At 41.9% G+C, this 26179-nt stretch overlaps 1 protein-coding gene across 1 annotated transcript in view; it reads right to left on the bottom strand.

Moving 5' to 3' along the window:
• Positions 1-26179, bottom strand: part of MAP1A (microtubule associated protein 1A) — a 300227-nt gene that overhangs the window by 83329 nt on the left and 190719 nt on the right. The window lies entirely within an intron of this gene.

A 26179-nucleotide genomic window follows, 5' to 3' on the forward strand; every position in this document is an offset into this window, starting at 1 on the left:
AGTGCCACAGATCAGTGCTGCCTATCAGTGTCACCTACCAGTGCCCATTAGTGCCACCCATCAGTGCCCATGAGTGCCATCCATCAGTGCCAATCAATGCCAACCATCAGTGCCACCTATCAGTGCTGCCTCATTAATGCTTATCAGTGCCACCTAACATTGCCCATCAGCGCAGTCTATCAGTGCCCATCAGTGCAGCCTTATCAGCGCACATCAGTGAAGGAGAAATATGATCTGTTTTCAAAATTTTATAACAAACTATGAAACAGTTTTTTTTTTTTAAATTTTGGTCCTTTTGTTTTGTTTTGCAAAAATAAAAAACCCAGCAGCAATTAACCACTTACGGACAGCCCACCGCAGTTTTACGGTGGCTGTTTGAAGGAGGATATTGTTGTTATGGCAGCAGCTAGCTGCCATAACCCCGGTATCCCCTTCTTCAGCGGGTAGTCTACTACAAGATAAAAGTGGTCTCTGTGGCGGATTCACCGCAAGATCACTTTTATTGGTAGCGGGAGAGGGGCCCCCCTGCCATGATCCGGTGCCCTCCGCTGCTTACTGGAGCCATCGGCAGCGGTGGAGGTGATCACGTCCTGCCTCCTGTCAGGTATGGAGATGAGTGAGGAGAAGATGGCCCCCACCCGTCTAAATACAATTGCTGGGTGGAAGCGACGTCAAAACATCACTTCCGCCCACAGCTCTTAAAGGGTCAATTTTTTTAAATTACAATTTTTTTGTAATTTTAGTCTAAATGTGAGATCTGAGGACTTTTTAAACCCAGATCTCATATTTAAGAGGTCCTGTCATGCTTTTTTCTATTACAAGGGATGGTTAAATTCCTTGTAATAGGAAAAAAAGTGACATATTTTTTTTTTAAAACAGTATAAAAAAAAAAAAAAAAAAAGGTAAAATAAATAATAATATATATATATATTTTTTTAAACGCACCCCGTCTTGCTTAGCTCACGCACAGAAGCGAACGCATACATGAGTAGCGCCTGCATATAAAACACACATGTGAGGTATCGCCGCGATCGGTAGAATAATTCTTGCCCTAGACCTCCTCTGTAACTTAAAACAAGCAACCTGTAGAATTTTTTAAACGTCGCCTATGGAGATTTTTAAGGGTAAAAGTTTGTCGCCACTCCACGAGCGGGCGCAATTTTGAAGCGTGACATGTTGGGTATCAATTTACTCAGCGTGACATTATCTTTCAGAATATAAAAAATGGGCTAATTTTACTGTTGTCTTATTTTTTTATTCAAAAAAAGTGATTTTTTTTTCCAAAAAAAAGTGCGCTTGTAAGACCGCTGCGCAAATACGGTGTGAAAAATAGTATTGTAATGACCACCATTTTATTCTCTAGGGTGTTAAAAAAAAAAATAACAATATATAATGTTTGGGGGTTCTAAGTAATTTTCTAGCAAAAAAAACATTCAAACATGTAAACACCAAAATCTCAAAACGAGGCTGGTCCTTAAAGTGGTTGTAAACCCTTACAAACCACTTTGACCTACAGGTAAGCCTAGATTAAGGCTTACCTGTAGGTCCAAGAAATATCTCCTAAACCTACACGCTTTAGGAGATATTTGCCAAAATACAGGCACCGCTGTCCACTGTCAATGGTGATATGCCGCGAGTGGCGGCTCCCGTGCGCATGCGCGGGAGTGATGTCATCACGGTTTCGTCGACTAACAGCGGCAGAGCAGCAAGACCCACCGAGAAGATGGACTCTCCGGACTACAGGGGACAGCGGTGACTTCGCTGGCTCCTGTGTCAGGTAAGTGACACATAATGGACTACTATGCGATGCATAGTAGTCCATTATGCTTTACCTTTGCAGGGAATCAAAAAGGAAGTAAACTCATCAGGGTTTACTTCCTCTTTAAGTGGTTAAATACCACCAAAAGAAAGCTCTATCTGTGTGAAAAAAAAAATGATAAAAATGTCATTTGGGTACAGTGTAGCATGACCGCGCAATTGTCATTCAAAGAGTGACAGCGCTGAAAGCTGAAAAATGGTCTGGGCAGGAAGGGGGTTTAAGTGCCCAGTAAGCAAGGGGTTAAATCTAAAACTAAAAAATAGTTTTACCTTCCTTTATACTTTTAATATCTATGGACAGTAACTATGTAAATAAATGATGATCAATACTTTGTAGCTGTCAACATGAAATCTTATCTGCATGGCTATAAATACTTCCACGGATTTCTTTGTAAAGTATTTCCAATGGACAGATCATGTGTCTAATATAATATATTATATTGTTTTTGTTTTGTTTTTTTGTTTTTACAAAATGAGACATTCCAGATATATCTCGGTCTATATTGGATTAGAACGATCACATTTCTTTTCTGCTTCAACCACTTCAACCCCGGGGCCAATAGAGATCAGTCATCTTACTGTAAATGGCCTGGATTCAATCCCTAGCTAGTTTCATATTAGCAAATCAATGCATAAATGATTACTGCGATGTTTCTGGGATATTTTTGACTTTTGGTGAGTCTGATTTATAAGCGGGCACATTAGATGGAAGTACCGCTGGTAACTACGAAATCCCTTGTTTTTCATCCAGCACTCACTTCCCCGTAGTGCTCATTCTTTGGAAGTCATTATGAATGTGAAGTCCTATTACCAGGGACCTGCTGTTTACTTTAGATACTGACCTAGTTTTTTAATGACCAATACCCATTCTCCAACTTCATAAGTGGGCAGATTTCGCAGAAGCTGGAAAGCCACCATTTACGTGATTAAGATTGATGAGAAAAACTGAACAAAGCACAAAGGCACCCGAAAATATTATTCTCAGAAACCCTTTATTAAGCACGATGTCCTTTCCAAAACATCAACATCATACTAGCAATGCAGAAAATAGAAACCCATTTCCTAACTGAGATATTCAATGCATTGCTTACCTCCAAATACAGCTTAATAGGTTGTAGTAAAAATACATAGTAATATTGTGGCTACTCTCGGATTCCTTAAATCAAATGAATCCCCGCTCTATCAAATGCATGTGAAAAAAGAAATATGAATATGTTAAAAATATATATAAATAAATCAAAAATATATAAATAAATCAATACAATAATTTATATATTCCCTGCAGCTGCAATATATCCCCCTATCAAATGTACCAATTGTGCAGACAAAATCACTAAAATCTACTTTGCAGTGCTATAAATGTATTTGCACAACTGGTACTCTGAGATTATACCATCTGAAAAGACTGAATAACCACACACAGATGTCAATTGTATATACTGTAGATAAATAAATAAATATAATATATATATATATATATATATATATATATATATATATATATATATATATATATATATATATATATATATATATATATATATGTATATATATGTATGTGTATGTATATATATATATATATATATATATATATATATATATATATCACAGTGGGTATAGAAAAGAATCAACCCACCCCTTTAAAATAATCACATTGTGTTGCTCTGTAGCCTGAAATGAACAGACACAGTTTTTGTTTTATCCAGCTGTATTTACTTTGTGCAACTTATAACATCCAAGTGAAAGATATAACACCATGTCAGAAAAAAAAAATCAAAAATAGAATCACTGAGTTGGAAAAAGGATCACCCCCTCCAGACTTTCAACAGTGATCAGCTGTAGTGATTTTGATTAGCTCAACATGAAAAGAGCTTTCCTGGAGCATTTCAGTCCCTGTTATGCCACGTACACACGATCGGACTTTCCGGCAGACTTGACAATTCGATCGTGTGTGGGCTCCAGCTGACTTTTTCTTCCCAAAAGTCCGGCGGACCTAGAAATAAGACTGGCTTCAAATTTGTCCACCGGACTCGGCTTTTAGCGGACAATCCTTTTGTCTGTGTGCTAGTCCGACGGACTAAAACCAACACTAGGGCAGCTATTGGCTACTGGCTATGAACTTCCTTATTCTACGTCGTGACATTCAAATCCGTTGGACTTTTGGAGTGATCGTGTGTGTCCAAGTCCATTAGTTTGAAAGTCCGGTGGACCTCAGCTGCAAAGTCCGTCGGATTGTCCGCCGGACCAAGTCCGCCGAAAAGTCCGGTCGTGTGTACACGGCATTAGTGTAACTGAAGCCAACAATCAATTATGGTTTGCAAGGCACTGGCACCAGGATCTCTGGGATAAAGTTGTGGACAGGCACAAGTCAGGTATGGATGCAAAAAATAATTCAAAGGCTTTATCAAAGCCTAGAAGTACAGTGACATCTATCATTAAGAAGTGGAAGGTATTTGGTTCAACAAAGACCCTCCCTGGATCAGGACATCAATCCAAACTGGAAGAAAGAACCAGGAGGAAACTGGTGAGAGAGGCTACCAAGAGGCCTACAGCAACTCCGAAGCAGTCGCAGGAATTTATGACAAAGAGCAGACTAAAATTTAATTATTTGGCCTCAACACCAAACAATATTTTTGGGAGAAATCCAATACAGCTCACCATCCAAAATAACACAGTTCCTACAGTAAACATGGAGGCAGTAAAATATCCTGTTATGGGGGTATTTCTCTGCAGCAGGGACTGGAGCACTTGTCAGGATAGAAGGAAAAAATAATGGGGCAAAATACCATCAAATTCTTGACGAAAATCTGCTGCCCTCTGCCAGAAAGATGTCAATAGGAAGAAGGTTTACCTTCCAACATGACAATGACCCAAAGCACACAGCAAAAATGTCCACAGGGTGGTTGAAGGATAAAAAGGTGAATGTCCTTGCATGACCTAGTCAGAGTCTAGACTTAGACCTCATTGAAAATGTTTGGAATTACTTGAAGACTCCAGTCCACAAACTAAAAATTTTGAATACAATTTAACTGAACTTGAACAGTTCTGCAAAGAAAAAGGGGCACATTTGCAACGTTAGTAGAGACATCTCCCAACAGACTAAAGGCTGTAATTAAAGACAAATGTGGTTCAACAAAATACTGACACAAGGGGGTGATCCTTTTTCCAACTCAGTGATTCTGTTTTCATTTTTTGCTGACACATTGGTGTTGTATCTTTCACTTGGATATTATAAGTTGCAGTGAGTAAATACAGCTAGATAAGACAAAAATTGTGTCTGTCTTCATTTCAGGCTACAAAGCAACAAAATGTGATTATTTGAAAAGGAGTGATTTTCTTCTATACCCAGTGTGTGTATATATATATATCAGTCAAAGTCCAGGGGTCCCTTGAGGCCTAATGGTATCCTTCAGAGTAAGGGAAAGCTGACATCCTTCTGTGTAGAGTGGGTTACAAGCCACGGTGGGTGTACTGCGAGATGAAATGGTGGGCACCAGACTCTTTTTGAATGCAAACAGATTTATTGTCTCTTGAACAAAACTGTGAGAGAGGGTTAGGGCCAGGACACGCTTAAGTAGATGCAATGATAATTGTCAGACTCCAAGACTTCTATAGACAGACAGCTATACAGGTGAAGGCCTCCAGCTGGGCACTGCTTCTGTATAGGTAGGACCGCTGTCTCCTATGGCAACTATCTTGTAAACGTTACTAACGGTAGTTGTTTTCAACTACTGACAGCACGAACAGTTCTCCACTTACTCCACAGTCACTCCCTGTGGGTCTTCACTTAACAAACTCCCAGTCTTTTACTAGACTTCAGATCCACTAGCCACTGGATCCTCTGAGTTCTTCCACTTTTAGCACTCGGTATCTTCCTCAAGCGCCACCTGCTCTTCCCTGCTGGGTCTCTGGCTTGGCAATCACAAATACCCTTCAAGTGTCACCCCTGCTGACCCGCTGGGTACCTGGCTTGGCCTCAGCTGATGCTCCAAAAGCGTCACCTCTGCTGTTCCGCTGGGTCCCTGGCTTGGTACCCACTGATACTCTGCAAGCCTCACCTCTACTGTCCCACTGGGTCCCTGGCTTGGCACTCGCTGAAGTTTTCCCACTTCTTCACCATCCCCGGCTGGTGAGAAGACTGCTCTGGTACTGGCTTTAGCTTACTCAGAGTGGTCTCTGGTAATGAGGTGGATGGTCCCTTAGTGACAACAGCTTCCCCCTCTACCTCCAACCACAGCTGCTTCCCCCATCCAGCTGAACTACTACTTCTGGTTTGACTACAACCCAGCAGTCCTAACCCTACGCTGCTCTCCTGCTTCTGGATAGGCCCTCAGACAGCCCAGCAGCCAGAGATCCCTGGGATAGGCCTCAGGCTTCCAGCCTAGGAGCCCGAGGCAGCATAACACACATCCATACAGACAGCCATTCAGGTGGAACAGAACCCCGGTCACCTGAGTCCACTCAAACAAATAGGCTCTCCCAACAGGCCAAGGAACCAAAGAACATCCCTTCCCATTGGCTGAGACACCCCATTAATTTGTGTGTGAGGTTGCAAAGCCCCTGTCTTGTTTTTTTTTTTTTTTTAAACAGAGATGTTTATTGGAGATCAAATCAGCATAACAATGTTATATCAGAAAAGACTTAAAATACACATGATAACATCGATTGGAGAACAAAAAGGGGAAAGAAAGAGAGAAACACAAAGGGGGGGAAAACAACGCCCTTAGTAAGTTCAGCGTCGTTCTAGGGCGCCGGTCCCAGTTAAGTGTTAGTATACCAAAGCCACCTGGGGATTGCCCCTACTGCAGTCAGGATTTGTTAATACGCCCCTGTCTTGTTTAATGTCACAGGCATATTGCCACCTAGTGACAGAAGAGAAAGGGTGCGATAAGTCCAAATTTAGGGAGGAATCAATTTATCTCCCAACAATTGGCCAAGGCTACTATCGCCTGGCAAATAAATTTGATAGCAATCCTACCTAAGCATCAGGGTGCTACACACACACACACACACACACACACACACACACACACACACACACACATATATATATATATATATATATATATATATATATATACATATATATATACATATATATATGTATATATATATATATATATATATATATATATATATATATATATATATACACTCTCAGGCCACTTTATTAGGTACACCTTGCTAGTACCATGTTGGATCAACTTTTGCTTTCAGAACTGCCCTAATTCTTCATGGCATAGATTCAACCATGTTGTTGGAAACATTCCTCAGAGATTTTGGCTCATAGTGACATGATAGGATCATGCAGCTGCTGCAGATTTGTCGGCTGCACATCCATGATGCGAATCTCCCATTCCACCACATCCCAAAGGTGCTCTATTGTTAGTCTACCCCTACGTGAAACGATAGGGGGACACTGGCAGACATCCAGTCCACGGGACCCGCGGGCACAGTCACGGAGTATGTGGCGGCGTGCGCATGCCCACAATGTCGTGTCTTAAAGGGGACTTTACAGGTACGCCCATTTGCGCAGCTGTGCCATTGTGCCAACGTACATCATTGTGCGCTGGTCGGCAAGCGGTTAAGAAAGTGGAAAGAAGGGTAAAAGCAAAGAAGAGGGGAGGGAAGGTAGAATGCAAAAGATGAAGGGAAGGGTAAAAAGAGAAGAGAAAAGAAAAGGAAGAAAAGAAAGGCGATAAAGAGAGAAGGGATAGTAAAAAAAATGAAGGAAACAAGAAAGGAAGGAAAAAAGGATGAGGAAAGAGAGAGGGGAATAGACATAAAGACAGGAGGAAGGAAAAGAGAGGGTGTTGGAATGAAAAGAATGGGGGGAGGGGGTGGAACAGAAAGAAGAGAGTGATGAAGAGACTGAAAGAGGAAAGAAGAGAGGGGGGGGGGGTGGAAAGGAAGTCTGGAGAAAGAAAAAAGGAAGTAAGGATTGCAGAGATGGGGGTGTAGAAGGAAAAAAGGAGTGGAGGAAGGAAGAGGGGGGATGGGAAAGAAGGACAGAAGGGGGAAAAAGAAGATGTAAGAAAAGAATAAAGGGAGGGAGGGAGAAAGGAAGAAAAAGAAAGACACAAGGAAAGATAAGAAAGCGAAAAAAAACACAAAAAGAGGGAAGGAAGAGAGGGGGAAGGGAAAAAAATAGAGGAAAGGATAGAAAAAGAGAGACAGGAAAAGAAAAGGAAGGAAGGAATAAAAAAAGGATAAGAAAAGAAGATACAGAGGAAGAGGTCAAAAGAGGAAAAGAAAGAAGAGAGGGGGAGAATAGAGAGAAAAGAGAGGAAAGGAGGGAAAGGGAGAAAAGAAATAGGAGGAGGAAGGAAAGAAATAAAGCTAGGAATTAGGAGGGTGGGAGAAGGGGATACCGTGGAACAATATTTGAATAAATACATGCTTTTACAAACTGAACTCCGATTAGTATCAAAATGTTCAGTTTCATGTGCCCTCCCTCCATACTGTAATGCCGCATACACACGATTGGAATTTCGTTCAGCAAAAGACCGATGAGAGCTTTTCATCGGAAAATGCGACCGTGTGTATGCTCCATCAGAATTTAGCTGCCCGAATTCCCGCTAGCAAAAATTTGAAAGCATGTTCTCAATTTTTCCGACGCAAATTTCTGATCGTGTGTATGCAATTCTGACACGCAAAAACTCACGATTGCTTAGATTCAACTACGAGATGGAAGCTATTGGCTACTGGCTATTGAACTTCCTTTTTCTAATCCCGTTGTACGAGTTGTATGTTACCGCGTTCTTGACAGTTGGAATTTGGTGTGACCGTGTGTATGCAAGACAGCTTGAGCGAAATCCCATACACTTTATTAACGGAAAAACGAGGGATCCCCAGCATTACATCTGAAGCAAGCCAGAGAGCGACACAATAGCTGATATTGTGAAGGCTGATCCACCCCGGATGGGGTCTTTTTTCCGGTGAGAGCATAATATAGAAGTGACCACTGAGCACGGGGAACAACATTTGAAATCATCACCCCCCCTCCATCACTTACGGAAGATTCCGTCACCTACCAGAGACTATTCACAATTTTTCAAATTTTTCAAATATATTTTTTAATTTTTATTGCACACGTTTGCACTTTTATGTACCAGCATTGTGTCATTTATTATTTATTATAATATTAATTTGTTCATATTTCACATTAAGTTTTTGTAAACACCACAGTTATCACATTCACTGGCAGTTTAAGATAACACATCCTGCCTTATTCGTTTTTAATTTTATATTTAATTTTTTTCTATTCATTTTACTTATTATCATATATAAATATTGGCACATGTAGACGCACTGGCACTTGCACTTTACCAATAGTAGCATATTGTTATAGCCATTTTTTGGTATATGGATAAGCATTTTCCACTCTATGGTTTTTATCCCACTAGTTTTCATTTAATTGCCAGCACGCTAAAAAAAATTATATATAATTGAGTTCTTATTGATAAGTTTTCAGTAGTAAAAGGTATGGCGCCAGATCTATTCCTTGTTGTCCCCTTTAATATCTTCCACCTTATCAGGTAGAAATTAATAGAGGCTGCTCTTACCTATTTCTGTATATATACATATATATTTTCTTGGTACTTTTTAAGCTGAGTACTCCATAGCGCAACCTACCCCCCTCTTAATTATTTACATTAGCCCTTGTTCCTGCAGGTTTCGACTGATCACAGAAGGCCGTTTTTCTTTGTCGCTTTTCTGGTCACACTTTCTCTGATGTCATCATGTACAACACAGGACCAGCAATACTGCATTGTACATGAGAAAAGCAAAGGTCCATCCGAAAACCAGGAGCAGAGTTGATCAGAGCTCAGCTGCCAGGGAAGTGACTAATACATTTTATGCATCCCTTAGACCAAATGACGGATTAAATCTTGATATATACTGACTGGATTTCAGCTTTAAACTTGGTAGATCAAGTAACTCTCTTGCATGACCTACAATGCCATGCATTAGTCTAGATTGTCTATCTATCGATCGATCTACCAACCTAGACTATCTAACTTAAAGTGGTTGTAAAGTCTAATTTTTTTTCCTATAAATATAATGAACCTGTTATACTTACCTGCTCTGTCTGATGGTTTTTGCAAAGAGTAGCCCAGATCCTCCTCTTCTCGGGTCCCTCTTCAGTGCTCCTGGCCCCTCCCTCCTCTTGAGTGCCCCCACAGCAAGCAACTTGCTATGGGGGCACCCATGCTGAGTCACAGCTTCCTTTGTCCATTCAGACACAGAGCCCAGACATGGCCCTCCCCCTCTTTCTCCTGATTGGCTAGCTGACTTTGATTAACAGCAGCCGGAGCCAGTGGTGCTGCTGCTGTGTCTCAACCAATCAGAAAGGAGAATCTCGGCATTGCTGGACAGAGAGGGAACCTCAGGTAAGTATTAAGGGGGCTGAGGGGGGCTGCTGCACACAGAAGGCTTTTTATCTTAATGCAAAAAATGTTTTCAGATAAAAAAAAACCTTCTGCCTTTACAGTCACTTTAATATACAGTACATATATAAAGCCTATAAGTTTTGGAAATTATTTATATGCTTTACCTTTGCAAAATCCTAACATCCTTATCTTGCTTGCAGTCCACGTTTCATAATTATTTTTTGAGAAGGCTCTGTAATTATTTCAGCAATTTGAGATGGTTAATGTGGTCACACTGAGCCAATGTAAATGATAAAATCCCTGCAGCGTTCTTGAATGCTTATCGTATTCTCTGACTGCACTACTTAACGACAGTCCCTGAGCCCTGAAAAGATGCCCAATCTGCTATCTCATATGTAGGAGAAAACAATGGGGAACAGCAAGAACAATCAAACCTCAAATCAATAACCCCTTGAATAATTTATCCTGGTGAATTATTGATCAAAATGCACAACTAAGGGCTTCAAAAAATCAAACTACCCTACTTCAGTCCAAGCAAATTTAAATCAAATAGGAAAAAGCTGATCACGAGGAAAATATCCACGCTGTACAGTATCTGTTTACTACATGATACATGATTCATCAAGTAGTCTACATTACTTGTACAGATTGTATCTCCTGGAATTTATACCACTGATGGGCGTTACAGTTTTCATTATTTTTCTCTCTTAGGGCGTTCACATCATGCCGTTCCGAATCGCAGTTGGAATCGTGGCGATTCTGCCCACAATTCAAAATAGTGGCAAATCGCAGGACGCCCGTGCATTCCCTGTCACCTCAATCGCGATACGATTCTTGGGCAACAATTGCATTAAAACCGCGCAAACAGAATCGCAGGATGCCTGTCACCCAAAAGAAGTACAAAAGCTTTTTTTGGGCGACAGGTCTCCCATGATTCTGTTTGCGTGATTTTTACCTCAATTGTCGCATGACTAATTGCAGAAAAATCGTGCCGCAATTGGGGTGCCATTGGAAGTGACGGGGATCGCACACGATTTGCTGCTAATTCGAAACGAGAGCAGGATCGTGGTGATTCCGCCCACGATTCTGAATGCCAAGATGTGAACGGAGCCTAAAATACAAATAAATCGACGTTGTTCTGATCATACAGTTTTGTGAAATGATCATTTTCATCTAAGTAAAAGCTTTGCCAGTAGCCTGAGCAAAACGAAGTAATTCACAAAAGAAAAAAAAACATTTTGTAGCAGACCATATTCCTGACAATGGTGAATTATGTTATTATTTAAATTATGTCTATGGTTACATTGTAAAATCATATATTCATATCCACATTGAATTTCAGTTATTTCTAGTCTAATACTAATAGGCCAAGTTCAGATCTGGCCTTTTGGGATCTCTGTACACACGGTCGGACATTCCGACAACAAAATCCGTCGGATTTTTTCAGACGGATTTTGTTCTAAACTGGTGTTGCATACACACGGTCGGACAAAGCTGTCGGAAAATCCGATCGTTCGTAACGTGATGACGTTCGTTCGTTACGACAGGACTACGTTGAGGCTAGTAGCCAATAGCTTTGGTCTCGTAATTTGATCTGCACATGCGTGGCACTTTGTCCGATCAGAATTCTCTACAAACGATCGGAAAAAGTCAGATCTGATTTTTTGGACGCAAAATTTGAGATCCTGCTCTCAAATTTTTTCCGTTGGAATTTCCGACACATGATCGGATTTTCCGACAATATAATTCGATCGGACATTTTCCGTCTGAATTTCCGACCATGTGTACAAGGCATAACGCTGTTATTCTGCCCACGATCTCGACTCACACTGCAATAGTGGCAAAATGCACCACACGTGTTTGGGTGACATTCTTTTGTAATGCATACTAGCACATTATGCAATTGTCTTGCAGGGTTTAAAAAATAAAAAGTGCGGTTTACTACCGCTTTTAGATCCAGTCACTTTGGTCACTCCCAAGATGGCGGCGTGCTCACTTCCACTTTTGAAGCATGACATCATCGGTTCCTCCCCAGGCATATGGAGAAGCCAATGATGTCATGCTACAAAACCAAAAGTGAACACACCGCCATCTTGTGAGTGACCAAAGCTGCTTCACAGGGGGACACTCATGGATGCTCGAACCTGAGCCCTACTGCTGTGTCAATTGACACAGACTGCGGGACTCAGCTCTGCCTCCCCCTCCCTCATCACTGGCTTTGATTGACAGCACTTGTGCGCAGTCATGTTGGAACAGGATCGGGCCATCCCAAAACTGTTCCCACAAAGTTGGGAACATGAAATTGTCTAAAATGTCTTGGTATGCTGACGCCTTATAAGTTATCTTCACTGGAACTAATGGGCCAAGCCAAACCCTGATAAACAACCCCACACCATAATCCCCCCTCCACCAAATAATTTGGACCAGTGCACGAAGCAAGATCCATAAAGACATGGATGAGAGAGTTTGGAGTGGAAGAACTTCACTGGCCTGCACAGAGTCCTGACCTCAACCTGACTGAACACCTTTAGGATGACTTGGAGCAGGGACTGTGAGCCAGGCCTTCAAGTCCACATCAGTGCCTGACCTCACAAATGCGCTTCTGCAAGAATGGTCAAACATTCCCATAGACACACTCCTAAACCTTGTGGTCAAAATTCCTAGAAGAATTTAAGCTGTTATAGCTATAATTAAAGTTTATGTGTGTGTAAACACAGGTGTCCCAATACTTTTGGTAATATAGTGGTTATGGGACTGCTTGTACAGGGATGCACAAAACACCTGGGCATTGCTGTGTGGGTAAACACAGCTCATTGATACCCCCAGGGTTCTGTGCTGGGACCAATCCTGTTTAATTTGTTCATAAACGACCTGGAGGATGGGGTAAACAGTTAAATCTCTGTATTTGCGGATAATACTAAGCTAAGCAGGGCAATAACTTCTCGAAGGATGTGGAAACCTTGCAAAAAGATCTGAACAAATTAATGGGGTGGGCAACTACATGACAAATGATGTTCAATGTAGAAAAATGTAAAATAATGCATTTGGGTGGCAAAAATATGAATGCAATCTATACACTGGGGGGAGAACCTCTGGGGAATCTAGGATGGAAAAGGACCTGGGGGTCCTGGTAGATGATAGGCTCAGCAATGGCATCTTTACATTAATCTCCATTTGAACCATGGTTATATCACAGTAGCGGTAATGAATGTATATCGGTACTATCTATGTTTTGTGGAATTTTAAAAGGTTTTGTAAACATTGACATATGTTTTTATGTTTATATCAATAAAATTATATTATTTTGATATTTAAATGTTTTTTTATTACTGTGCCTAAAAAGTCTATAGTCCCTTCTCTATCCTTTTTTGTTATGTTAGGATGTGGCAGATTGTTATTTTGATCCTGTATCCACAGCACCACTCTGCGATTGGATACATAGAATTTTTTTTTTCAAGACTCTGGTCCAGCCATACCTGGAGTATGCTGTCCAGTTCTGGGCACCAGTCCTCAGGAAGGATGTACTGAAAATGGTGCGAGTACAAAGAAGGGCAACAAAGCTAATAAAGGGTTTGGAGGATATTAGTTATGAGGAAAGGTTGCGAGCACTGAACTTATTCTCTCTGGAGAAGAGACACTTGAGAGGGGATATGATTTCAATATACAAATACCATACTGGTGACCCCACAATAGGGATAAAATGTTTTTGCAGAAGGGAGTTTAACAAGACTCATGGCCACTCATTAAAATGAGAAGAAAAGAGGTTTAACCTTAAACTACGTAGAGGGTTCTTTAATATAAGAGCGGCAACGATGTGGAATTCCCTTCCACAGGTGGTGGTCTCAGCGGGGAGCATTGATAGTTTCAAGAAACTATTAGATAACCACCTGAATGACCGCAACATACAGGGATATACAATGTAATACTGACATATAATCACACACATAGGTTGGACTTGATGGACTTGTGTCTTTTTTCAACCCCGCCAACTATGTAACAAGGTCTTAAACAGGCCATAGACCAGCCTTTCTCAACCCTTTTACCCCAGTGGAACACCTGATAAAACCCATTCATTGGGGGTCAGTGGGAACAATGTCCCTTAATTTGGTGGTCAGCGAGAAGATTGCCATTTTTTACAGTGATCGTAAGAATAGCCCCCTTAGGCCCCCTTAAGCCCCTTTCACACTGGGGTGTTTTTCAGGAGCTACAGTGCTAAACATAGTGCCTGTATAGTGGCTGAAAAAATATGGCCCCTTTCACTCCAGTGTGAAAGCCAGAGGGTGAAAAAAGTCCTGCTAGCCGCATCTTTGGAGCGGTGAAGGAGCGGTGTATTCACCGCTCCTACCCATTGAAATCAATGGGGCAGCGCGGCTATACCACCAGCAAAGCGCTGCTGCAGCGGCGATTGCGGGCGGTTCTAACCCTTTTTCGGCCGCTAGCGGGGGTTAAAACCCCCCCACTAGTGGCCACATAAAAATAAAAAAAAATAGCGCTGCTTTACCGCCGACGCCGTTCCCGCCCCAGTGTGAAAGGGGCCTTTCTGAGAGCTATAAAGATCATTGATGTCATAACCCTGGCTCCTCCGAGTGGCTCAGAAGTATGTAGGGACCCTAAAAAACAGGAGGTAAATCAGCCACAGCTCGAGGAACCCCTAGCCATCTCTGGAGGAACCCTGGTTGAGAATGGCTGCCATAGACCGTGCATATTTCTTTCCTGCAACCATGGGTTGAAAGACTTGTCAATTTTACAAATGGTTTGATGTCTTCATATGACAAATGGACAACTGGAAGCATGATAAAAATGCGATGGACAATATATGTTTTATGGACATTTATAAATGTACAAACACGTTAAAAAAAACAAAAAATGAATTTCATGTACCCTTTGTTATAAAAGAACACATTAATGTAACCAACTAAACGTTAAGTAACACTGGCATAGAAAACAAATAAAGAATGTTAAGATTTATATTGCTCATTGCCTGAATTAATGTTGTAGAACGTAATCACAGCTGTGGAAAGAAAACTGTGCTTTTGAAATTTACGGTCTCCTAAGATATGAAAATGTATTTATGCCTTCACTGGTTTTATTTCCAAATTAGTTATTCATTTCAAGCCCAAGTTTTTTTTTTTTGTTTTGTTTTTTCCTATTCCACATTATTAGGAACAGTGACATATGGCATTATATTTGTCCTAAAATAAAAAGAGCAAATGTTAGGATTTTGAAAGTCTGACGCAGCAAATTCTTTTTTGGATGTAGGAATTTAATATGCAAATAAAACTTTCAGAACTCACAGGAAAGTATTATTTCCAAGGACTTTTCTTCTAAAAACAACCTTATCTCTGCTTGAAATATTTTAATAAGAGCTGGCAGGTAGCTTCATGACAACATTGCTTCAAAACAATTTTAATAGATGGGAAAAATGAGGCTGTCTTCCATTTTACGTAAGGAGGCTAAGGTGCTTGCAAATTAACTAACTAATTAGAAAGAGAATGATCAAGAACATCTTCCTGGAGCTCAAGTTGGGATTCCCAAGAGTCCAACAAAGCGCATTTTTGCTTCATTATTGTTTAAATAGAAATCTATGTGTAAATTGAGAGAATTTAAGCACCATAATTAGAGCTTTTTACTGTTATTTTTTTTTTGAAAAAGCTTGAGGCAAACATCACTGGCTAGTGTCCATAAACACTTCCAGCAACATATGTTCCCTCCAGGGGTGGTGCAGGAATTATTGCATTAGGACTATAATGACATATGACAGCAATTAATCTGATACCAAAATGGGATTACCAGATTGTCTTCGCTTTACTGCTTAATGCTCCTGGGAATTCAGTTGGAGTTAATTTTTTTTTCCCCCGAAAATGACAATGAAGTTTCTCTACGAGTTACCTAATTTTAGTATTCAAAAAAGACGGGGCTTTCACTGTGTCAAAAGCTGTGGCATGGCGGTCCCATCCCTACATCAAATGCAAAAAAGAAACCCCCTTGATGAGACTTTAATAGACCACCAATACCACCAAAATTGCAGGTAAAACTTATATTTTTATTCATTACAAAATAAAAAAAGACACCCAGACACAAAGTGTCTACAATAAAAAATATACAATCGAAGAAATACACAGAAAAAACATCTATACAAAAACCACTGATACTCTCATAGGTGTCCCAAACCCGACATATTTCCGGTCTCTGCTGTTACAGAACTTTCATCAGGGGTAGAGAGCAGGAAATAACAATATTGTGGTAGTTCTTAACACCAGTGTTCCTCCATGTATATAAGGTAGGAACGCTTAACAATGCCGAGATCATATGGCCACACTTTCAAGATCTTTCATTAGAATAGTCACACACCGTACAATCCTCCAGAATTGTTTCACGATAGGGGATGTAAAATATACATCCGCTTCCCCAAACGGGGCTATGGGTGTTTTTTTTTTAAATAATAAATATTCCCTCAACGACATGTTTGTCAGCCCCAAAATGGGGCTCCCCAAGTCAAATACCGACAAGATGGGGGTGTGCGCTGCAATCTGTCCTTGAGCTAGTGGTGTGACTGGTCAGGGACAGATTGCAGCGCACACCCCCGTATTTGTATCCATAGGTGACTTGGGAGCCCATTTTGAAATGGTGGCGGCTTAGTAAAGATGGTGGCGGCAGCATCCAAGGACCGAGAGGCGGTTCGGTCTCGAGTGCCGCCATCACTGGACCCTGTGACAGGTGAGTGTCCTTATTTTAAAAGTCAGCTGCTGCAGTATTTGTAGCTGCTGACTTTAAAAAAAAAATTTTTTGGGTCACCCGCTTTAAAGTTGGAGTAAACTCCCATCTCAGAATTACCTAAAGGTACAGTAAATATCTCCTAATGTGCACCATTTAGGAGATATTTACTGTACATGCAGATGGTGATGTCAAAACCCACCCGACCCGGGCTGTTCCTTCAGAGTCCTGTGCCGTAAACGGCGGCTCCAGCACACATGCGCGGGAGTGATGTTATCGCGTCTCCGGCCAGTCACACAGCCGGAGTCAGCAGATCCGGAAGGAAGACCTTGTGAAGATGGAAGCACCTGTAGCGTTGACAGCTCAGCACAGGAAAGCTTAATTTTCAGGTAAGTTTAACCACTTGCCGCCCGCCCTATTACAAATTGACGGCGGCAAAGTGGTTTCATTATCCTAACCGGACGTCATATGACGTGATTAGGATTATGAGCCGCTGCACGCCCCCGGGGGCGCGCATCGCGGCGATCGTTGTTGCGGGGTGTCAGTCTGACACCCGGCAACTACGATCTCGGTAAAGAGTCTCCGACGGAGACTCTTTACCACGTGATCAGCCGTGTCCAATCACGGCTGATCACAGTGTAAATGGGAAGAGCCGGTGATCGGCTTTCCCTCACTCGCGTCTGTCAGACGCGAGTAGAGGAGAGCCGATCGGCTGCTCCTCTGACAGGGGGGGTCTGTGCTGATCGATTATCAGCACAGCCCCCCCGAGGATGCCCACACTGGACCACCAGGGACACCACTAGACCACCAGGGAAAAGGTAATAAAAATCCATAATCCTCCCTAGACCACCAGGGTGCCAGTCAGCACAATGGGTGCCAATCAGTGCCCATAATGGATGCCAATCAGTGCCCACAATGGGCATCACTGATTGGCATGCATTATTGTTTGGCACTGATTGGCATCCATTACTATAACACCGATGCCGCCTATGAGTGCCCACCTGTGCCGCCTATGAGTGCCCACCTGTGCCGCCTGAGTGCCCACCTGTGCCGCCTGAGTGCCCACCTGTGCCGCCTATGAGTGCCCACCTGTGCCGCCTATGAGTGCCCACCTGTGCCGCCTATCCATGCCCACCTGTGCCGCCTATCTATGCCCACCTGTGCCGCCTATCTATGCCCACCTGTGCCGCCTATCCATGCCCACCTGTGCCGCCTATCCATGCCCATCCGTGCCGCCCATCCGTGCCAGCTATCAGTGCCAATTTGTGCCACCTATCAGTGTCCGTCCGTGTCGCCCATCCGTGTCGCCCATCCGTGTCGCCCATCAGTGCCGCCTATCAGTGCCACTTCATTGGTGCCATATTGGTGCCCATCAGTGCCACCTTATCAGTGCCCATCAGTGTAGCCCCATCAGTGCCCATCAGTGAAGGAGAAAACTTACTTATTTACAAAGTTTTGAAACTGAAACAAAAAAAAACATTTTTTTTTTCAAAATTTTCGGTATTTTTTTATTTGTAGCGCAAAAAATAAAAACCGTAGAGGTGATCAAATACCACCAAAAGAAAGCTCTATTTGTGGGAAAAAAATTATAAAAATTTAATTTGGGTACAGTGTAGCATGACCGCGCAATTGTCATTCAAAGTGCGACAGCGCTGAAAGCTCAAAATTGGTCTGGGCAGGAAGGTGTTTAAGTGCCCTGTATTGAAGTGGTTAACATAATGTGCTAGTATGCAATGCAAAGCTTAATTGAACAAGCTGATTGGTTCTATGATGGTCTCTATGCAGAGATTCACTCGATTTTGCACTCTATAGCTTTAGTAAATCAACCCCTATGTGTCCATGCACACATAGGCTTTTACCGGAGTTTAGGAGTATTAGAGTTTAAAGCTCCTCTCCTGAATGCAGAACATTTAGGAAAGGAGCTTTTGGGCATACAAAATGCTAAATGCATCTAAAAAGCTCCAGGTGCATTTAGCACTTCAGCATTTATTCATTTCAATTGCCAGAGCAAATTCAAATTCTGGCCAATGAAATACATAAACTCCAAAACACCAAATGTCCCTAGTGGTCTGCCCAGTGTCCTGCATGCAGTTTTATATGATAAAAACTGTTCTTTCTGCCTGGAAACTGTAGATTGTCCATAGCAACCAAAACTGTCCTTTTATATCAAAAGTGGTTTTAGACCAGCTAGAAAACAGCGATAATAAATTAGAACCACTTGCAGAATTGAGCGATAGTGATTTGTGGGGAGATCCGTCATCAAATACTGAAAAGTAATGACAGTGACAATTCTGCAACTGAGCAAATTTCAGTGTTTTTGATTTGATTACATTTTTGAATAATTATTATTATATTATTATTTGGTATAATTCTTTATAGATATTTATTATATATTAATTTATGATTTTGTTTTTCAAATTTTATCATACCCGGAATGTGTACTTGATTCTGGTTTGGACAGATTTAAAGCGGGGTTCCACCCTAAAGTGGAACCTCCGCTGATCGGAACCCTTCCCCCCTCCGGTGTCACAATTGGCACCTTTTAGGGGGGAGGAGGGTGAAGATACCTGTCAAAGACAGGTATTTACACCCACTTCCAGGCATAGACTCCCGTGGGAGTCTACGCCATTTCCTGTCCTGCTGCGCTGTCTGCTGGGACACACACGGGTCCCAGTGACAGCGCGGACAATTCCTATTGCGCTGCGCGACTCGCGCATGCGCAGTAGGGAACCGGGAAGTGAAGCCGATTCGCTTCACTTCCTGATTCCCTCACCTAGAATGGTGGCGGCAGCAGCCAAGAGCCGAGCGATCGATCGGCCTTGGCTGCCGGCATCGCTGGAACCCGGGACAGGTGAGTGTCCATTTATTAAAAGTCAGCAGCTGTAGTATTTATAGCTGCTGGCTTTTAATATTTTTTTTGTAGGTGGAATCCCTCTTTAAGTGAATTATTCCTAAGAATTGCAGGCCTACAATATAAAACGCCAAATTTCCAAAATCATTGTACCGCTTTCAGCACCAAAAATCTGAAATAATCATACTGCCAGAGAGGTTAAAAACCTTCTGACTTTAGAACCACTTTAAAAGGATAGTTCACCTTTTCAAAAACCTGCCTTTGCAGGTAAGATATGATAGTCGATTAAAACAAACCGTGCAGCTCTGACTAAAGATAAAGATAAATAATACCCTTGCTATAGGTGTAGGTCATGTACATACCTTATGAAGCCTGACTGGAATACTCCCAGGATGTTGCTAAGGCTGCTTTCACACTGGGGCGGTGCGGGCGCCGGACGTTTTACTGTCGTTTTAGCGGCAGTATTCAGCCGATAGCAGGGGCGGTTTTACCCCCCTGCTAGTGGCTGAGTAAGGGTTAAATCCACCGCAAAGCGCTGCTGCAGCGGCGCTTTGCCAGTGGTATGGCCGCGCTGCCGCATTCATTTCAATGGGCAGGAGTGGTGAAGGAGCGGTATACACACCGGTCCTTCACCGCTCCAAAGATGCTGCTAGCAGGACTTTTTTTTACCATCCTGCCAGCGCACTAAATTAGGCTTAGTCATCAATGCTCACCTCCCCCATCGCAGGAGTGAGTTCTTTCTCTGATTCAAACCCCCTCACCTACTCTTTCTCTCCTCTGATACAGTAGCTCTGAGTGAAGGTGGGCAGTAATGACTAGGCCTCACTTAACAATGTCCTGGGAGTATTCCAGTAAGGGGTTATAGGGTATGTAAATGGCCTACACCTGTATCAAGGGTATTATTCAAATTTAGTCAGAGCTGCACAGTTTATTTTTATCAACAAATGCCCCTTATGGGCAGTTTTGTGGTAAGGGTCAACTATCCTTTTAAGCTCTACTCTGGGCATTTTGGATATCCCCATAGGATTTTTTTTATGGCCCGCTACCTCATTTCAACAGATGAAGAACAGGATGAAAATAACAGAGGTGCCCCAGGCAGCACAAGAACATCATGGAGTTGAAGCTATACAGCAGAATTGCTAGTGAAGGATGCAGAGCGGTGCTTTAACATGCACCATTTACTCACCTTCCAAAGCAAGGCTTCTCTTCCTGTTTCTTACTAGAGATATTGCCCCCTGTACCCAAAGCAGATTGAAGAACTGGCTTGGGGGATGACATGACTGGATCCCTGGACAAGTAAGTATTCTTATATTATAAGTCAGCAGCTGCAGTATTTGTATCTGCTGACATTTAATTTTTTGAGGGGAGCCTGGAGCTCCTCTTTAACAATATGTAAGAAAAAATGGCAACCCTGACAATATAGGTGCTAGAAACGGCAACTGTGATAATCTGCAGGCAACTAATGGGTGATGATTGCTATACACAGGAAACAAATAAGCAATTACAACAGCAATGACAATAACTGGGGCCTGTTTTGTCTTAACCACCCTCTTCATAGACCCCCACCTCTTCCATAATCTCTCCTCCTCTCCAGCACTGGCTTACTGCTCTGGTCATTGGCTGACAGGGAGAGCGATGTCACAAATGCCAAATAGATTAGCCAATGGGTTTAATCTTGAGAGCTCCCAGATATGGGAATGGGTCAATAGATTGCATGCATTTTTGTTCTTTAAATACATGTGCTAAAAGCTGTTTGAGGCCTGATAAAATAATCCCACCGCCACGCGCTGACTCCAAAAAACAAATAAAAATGAAAAAATTTGAACTAACGAAGGCTACGAATATAACCAATGTTCGAATGAACAATGGGTCCAAGTCTGAAGTAACGAATGCGGCATCCAAACAAACAGAACTAAACAAATACGAATGCATCCGAAGTTACGAATGATCTGAAGTAATAAATGTTGATCATAACGAGTGATCCGATAAACGAAAAAAAACAAAAAACAAATGAAACGAAAAGAAACAAATTTTTCGTCAGTACACATGTCTAGTGTTTGGGGTTTAGTGCTTATGTTTTATCACTACTGTACCTGTGTATTGAAGCTTTGCTTGTCAAAGTGTCCAGGATAAGGCCAAGACAGGGCAGGTTTGGAGGTTGCTGCATGTATTGTAAAAGACTCTTGGTGCCTTCACTTTATAACTGCAGCAACTTTGTTTTTTGTTCCCAATGACAAAGTCTCTTTAATGCAAACACAAATACACACTCCTGCAAACATACACTATTGGGGCTATTTATGAAAGGCAAATCCACTTTGCACTGAAAGTGTACTTGGAAGTGCAGTCGCTGTAAATCTGAGGGGTAGATCTGAAATGAGGGGAAGCTCTGCTGATTTTATCATCCAATCATGTGCAAGCTAAAATGCTGTTTTTTATTTTCCATGCATGTCCCACTAGGATTTACAGTGACTGCACTTCCAAGTGCACTTGTAGTGCAAAGTGGACTTGCCTTTCGTAAATAACCCCCCACGTGTACTGTATTTTATTAATAGTATAGTTTTTGTGAATTAACAAGTTATAAATTCATTTAATTCATCTGTATTCTGCTTGTATTTTTTGAATATTGTAATAATGAATATATTCAATGAGATATACTGATCCAGATAAATAGATGTTTATTTATGGATATAAATGGGTCTGATTTCAGCTCACATTATACAGTCTGCAATCCATAGTGCATTCTTAAATCCTGACTTCTATCATATTGTGAATAGACTTTTAGAATGTTATCACTGAGAATTGGGATACTCAATGAAGAGTGTTTAAAGCGTAATTACTTTCTTTCATAAAAAACAGAAGATGTAATTTCTGCTCATCTGGAGCAGGGGACAGCACACTGTGCATGCACACTACCGCCATTATTAGTATATATAAAAAAAAAAAATCCAGTATATATACCATAGTTTGTAGAGGCTATAACTTTCATGCAAATCAATGAATATACACTTACTGGATTTTTTTTTTTTTTTTACCAAAGACATGTAGTAGAATACATTTTGGCCAAAATGTATTAAGTGATTTTATTTATTATTTATGAGATATGTTTTATAGCAGAAATTAAAAAATAGTGCTTTTTCTCTTTTAAAATCACTGATCTTTTTTCGTTTATAGTGCAAAAGATAAAAAAACCCAGTGGTGGTCAAATACCACCAAAAGAAAGCTCTATTTGTGGGAAAAATGACATGAATTTAATTTGTGTATAGCATGACTGTGCATTTACCAGTTAAAGTAACGCAGTGCCGAAAAGCAAAAAAAATGGCCTGGTCATGAAGGGGAGTAAATCTTCTAGAGGTCATGTGCTTAAGTAAATATTTATTACCGTAAAGTTCAGGTTTTCAAATCTCGCCTAGACGAGGATGATGTACCCGGACCCCACACATGTGCAGGAACGTCGCAGGTCACTCCAGGATCTGTTACAGCGTTTGTTTGCATGCGTCCGGTCCAGAGAACTGCCTCTTGGTTTTTTCTATGTCATGCGTCCCAAGAGGCAGCTCACAGGATGTCATTCATACGCAGAAACACCATGGTGCCTGAAGACCTGGAAAAGATCCCTGCACGTGTCTGCACTTGCACTGTGTCTGAATTCAAGATGGTGGCACCGGAGAGGAGCAGGATAAGGAGAAATTTCCTTACAAGCAAGACAACATTGATCTTCATGGACTAGTAAGTATGTTTTTTTGTACTTTTATATAGGGACAAGTTTTAGGATTTATGTTAAAAAATTTTTTTTTTAAAAGGGTAGAGTTCCTGTTTAACTTTGAATTCATTTATGTTTAATTTCTACATATTCTCAATGTTTGCTGAACTAGGACATGGTTTTATATCTATTCTGCTTCGTGGTGCATCCAAAACAAAAAGCAATCCAAGGTATGTGTCTATGGCTTATTTGTTAATGGATGCTTTTTTTTTAAGTTATCTTCTAATTAGGTGTAGAGGGTTAGATCAACCATATGAAGGTACTGCATCATTTAATAAACACATTTAAAAAAAAAAGTTAATTGAACATATGCAGTGGTGTAGACTATATGTCATTAAATGTATATTGACGTCAATATATATGTTATGCTCCTTTAAGCGTGACTACTATTTCCTCGGATCCTCTAATTAGATTTCCTTCAGATTTAAATAATAATATAAATATCTATGTGTCAATGTGTGCGTTAATTGAATTTCTACATACTTAGGATGTTGATGGTAATTATAAAAAAAAATCCATACTATAGCCAATGGAATTGACATCTCAGAACTGGGCCTATTTAAAGCGGAGTCGGGTTTACGTTTGTTAAAAGTCAGCAGCTACAAAAAGTGTAGTTTCTGACTTTTAATAAACAGACACTTATGCCGCGTACACACGACCAGACTTTCCGGCAGACTAGGTCTGAAGGGATTAGTCCATCGGACAATCCAATCGAGTGTGGGCTAGTCCGATCATTTTTGAAAAAAAAATCTGACGGACCTAGAAATAGAACATGTTTCAAATCTGTCTGACGGACTCAATTACGACGGACTAAAATCAGGAAAACTGTTCATCTGTGTGCTGGTTCGAAGGACCAAATGCGACGCAAGGGAAGCTATTGGCTACTGGCTATTGAGCTTCCTTGTTTAGTCCCGCTAACATCATCACGTTCAAAATGAACGGACTTTCGAATAGACTTAGTCTGTTTGTGTGTGGCCAAGTCCGTTCTTTCGGAAAGTCCGTCGGAAGTCCACCGAAAGTCCATCGGGAAGACCGTCAGACCTAGTCTGCAGGAAAGTCCAATCATGTGTACGCGGCATTACCTGTCCCACGATCCAGTGATGCGGCCATCCGTAGCCTCGTTCCTCTCCCTCTCCTCTCCATGGCAATGGCATTGTAAGTGTGAGCACCTGGGTGTGACAGCATGCGGCTTCACAGCTGGGTGTGTACTGCGCATGAGCGAGTCGCTCTGTGACATATCCCAGAAGATTGCAGGAAGGGAGTAGAGGAGTCGCCTAGGCGGTGAGAGAGGAAGTGAGAACTGTGTATCTGTCAAAACTATGTACCCGCCCCCCCCCCCCCAAAAAAAATACATGCCAAATGTGGCATGTAAGGGGACGAGGAGTGATTAAAGTGGAAGTTCCACTTTTTGGTGGAACTCCGCTTAACCACTTCAATACAGGGCACTTAAACACCTTCCTGCCCAGACCAATTTTGAGCTTTCAGCGCTGTCGCACTTTGAATGACAATTGCGCGGTCATGCTACACTGTACCCAAATGACATTTTTATCATTTTTTCCCCACAAATAGAGCTTTCTTTTGGTGGTATTTGATCACGTCCATGGTTTTTAATTTTTTGCTAAACAAATAAAAAAATACCGAAAATTTTGATTTTATATGTTTTCTCCTTCACTGATGAGCACTGATGGGGCTGCACTGATGGGCACTGATGAGCTGGCACCAATGAAGTGGCAATGATGAGGTGGCATTGATGGGCACTGATATGTAGCACTGATGGGCACTGATAGGTGACACTTATGGGCGACACGGATGGACACTGATAGGCGGCACAAATTGGCACTGATAGCTGGCACAGATTCGCATGGATAGGCGGCATGAATGGGCATGGATAGGTGGCACAGATGGGCATGGATAAGCGGCACAGATGGGCATGGATGGGCACTGATCGTTGGCATGGATGGGCACTGATAGGTGTCACAGATGGGCACTGATAGGTGGCATGGATGGGCCCTGATAGGCGACATTGTATTGTATGGTTTTGTGCTGATGGATGCCAATCAGTGCCAAACAATAATGCATGCCAATCAGTGATGCCCATTGTGGGCACTGATTGGCATCCATTGTGGGCACTGATTGGCATCCATTGTGGCACTGACTGGCATCCCTGGTGGTCTAGGGTGGCATACCTGGTGCTGGGTATCCCTGGTGGTCCAGTGTGGGCATCCTCGGGGGGGCTGTGATGATAACCGGTCAGCCCAGACCCCTCCTGTCAGAGAAGCAGCCGATCAGCTGTCCTCTACTAGCGTCTGACAGATGCGAGTGAGGAAAAGCCGATCACCGGCTCTTCCTATTTACACTGTGATCAGCCGTGATTGGACACGGCTGATCACATGGTAAAGAGTCTCCGTTGGAGACTCTTTGCCGAGATCGTAGTTGCGGGGTGTCAGACTGACACCCTGCAACAACGTTCGCCGCTATGCGCGTCCCCGGGGACGTACAGTGGCTCAAAATCCTGAGGACGGTTTATGATGTCCAGTCAGGATTTTGAATCCACTTTTCAGCCGTCATTTGACAATTGGCGGGCGGCAAGTGGTTAAACTGGCCAGTACAAAAAGCTAGGATGTATACAAAAATAGGTAACCAATC

Source organism: Lithobates pipiens, unplaced genomic scaffold (assembly GCF_037356315.1).
Source record: "Lithobates pipiens isolate NorthernLeopardFrog02 unplaced genomic scaffold, aLitPip1_a1.2 Scaffold_8, whole genome shotgun sequence".
Classification (NCBI taxonomy): domain Eukaryota; kingdom Metazoa; phylum Chordata; class Amphibia; order Anura; family Ranidae; genus Lithobates; species Lithobates pipiens.